The following is a 2,265-nucleotide window of genomic DNA, read 5'->3' on the forward strand; positions in this document are numbered from 1 at the left end:
CGTTCTTCAACCTTTGCTCTTGCTCCTTCTCTTGCCCTTTTCCTCTTTCACGATGCTTCTCTGCTTTTTCACGTAAAACCCTTCTGTTCCAAAATGAGACTCTTTCTCTTATTTCCAACTTATATATTTTCCAAATAATTATTATTCCAAAATAATAATAATAATAATCCAATAATTCAACTTTATTTAATTAAATTAATAAAATAATATTAACTCAATTAAATAATTCTCTTATTTTAATCGGGGTGTTACATATATACCCAATTCACATTGACTGCCTTATTGTCTTAGGGCAATTCGACAAGTGACCAAGTTGACTTCGATTGACTTCAGCTCTTCGTCCATTGCTTTCATCCACTTTGAATATTTTAATGCCTCAGCTGCATTGACAGGTTCGACATATGCATAAAAAACATAATGTACCAGCTCACCTTCTTCATTGACCTCATCATCTGATGTAATCTCACATTCTTGCAACCTTGCAGGCATTTGTTCTTTGAGGTCTGCTTGTGCTTGCTTCACCTCTGACTTCTTCCTGTCGAACTTATCTTTCGACTTCACTAGCTGGTTCATCATAAAAGATTCTCACTGAATCTTTCTTGACATTCTCAATCCAATCCCACTCCTTAAGCTCATATATGATCACGTCCCTGCTGATCACCACTTTCTTATTCACTGGGTCGAACAACTTGTATCCTCAAGTCGAATGATATCCTATCAAGATCATCTGACTCGACTTGTCATCAAGTTTTCTTCTCAACTGATCTAGCACATGTCTATGTGTTATAGATCTAAACACCCTCAGATTACTCAAGCTAGGCTTGACACTAGACAAACATTCTTCTAGCGTGATTCCTTCTAGCTTCTTCGTTGGACATCTGTTCATGATATATGTCGCAATCGACATAACTTCTCCCCATAATTCTTTGGGTAGATGCTTTCCTTTCAACATACTTCTAACCATATTCATAATGCTTCTATTCTTCCTTTCTGCGACTCCATTATGTTGTGGAGTGTAGGGCGACACCACCTCATGCACAATCCCTTCTTTCACACATAATGCATCAAAGTCTTTCGACACATATTCTTCACCATAATCAGTTCTCAAAATCTTGATCTTTCGACCGTTCTGTCTTTTGATCATATATTTAACTTGGCAAATACCTCGATCACTTCACTTTTCTTCTAGATCAGGTAAGACCACCGTTTTTGACTGAAATCATATATGAATGTAACAAAGTATTTGTTACCTCCAATCGAGTCCACCCGGAGAGGACCACATACATCAGAGTATATAACTTCATGAATTGCCTTCGACCTGCTTCCTACATCCTTACTGAAGTTATTCTTATGTTGCTTCGCCTGCATGCATTCTTCACACACTTTATTTGGAATGTCGATTTCTGGTAATCCTGAAACCATATTTCTTCTCTTCAAATCTCTGATGTCTTTGAAATTGAGATGGCCAAGTCTATAATACCATATCCATTCATCTCTGTTGGCTGTTGTTGCAAGGCACTTATGCTCCATCACATTTAGCTCAATCTTGAAGGTTCTATTATGAGACATTGGAGCCTTCAAGATCAACCTTCCATTTTAGTTGAAAAATCTTATCATCTTGTCTTTGATCGACACCTTGTAGTTATTTTCGATAACTGCCCTATGCTGAGCAAAATGCTCTTTATGCTTGGTATGTACAACACATTTGAAATTACTGACCTCTTGCCATCTTTCCTCATAATCAGAACATCACCAACATCTTCAGCTGCTAGAGTGTTGTCATTTGCAAATTTCACCATGTTCTTCATTGAGGGTTTTATGTTGGCAAACCAATCTTTTCTTCCAGACATGTGTGATGAGCATCCTGAGTCCAAGTACCACTGGTCCTAGAATCTCTCTTCATCTCTTATTATAACCATTAACAACGTCTCTTCTTTTTCATGTTTCGCCAGTTTTGCATAAGTTTCTTGATTCTTCTACTTTTCTGAACAATCACTAGAGTAGTGAACATACTTCTGACAATTTTAACACTGAATGTGACTCTTGTCTGGCTTTTGACCACCACCTCTTCCTCTACCTACAACACCACCTCTTTGGTTGCCTTGGTTCCAGGGTTTTCTCTGATTCGACCAGTTTCCTTCTTGCTGATTTCGACTAGTCAAATTATTGTAACCTCCTCTTCCTTTGTTGCCATTCCAGCTTCCTTTGCCTTTTCTTTCTTTCGCTGATTGAGCCTGCAAAGCCATATCACTCTTCGACTTTCCT

Source organism: Lathyrus oleraceus, chromosome 5, assembly GCF_024323335.1.
Source record: "Lathyrus oleraceus cultivar Zhongwan6 chromosome 5, CAAS_Psat_ZW6_1.0, whole genome shotgun sequence".
Classification (NCBI taxonomy): Eukaryota; Viridiplantae; Streptophyta; class Magnoliopsida; order Fabales; family Fabaceae; genus Lathyrus; species Lathyrus oleraceus.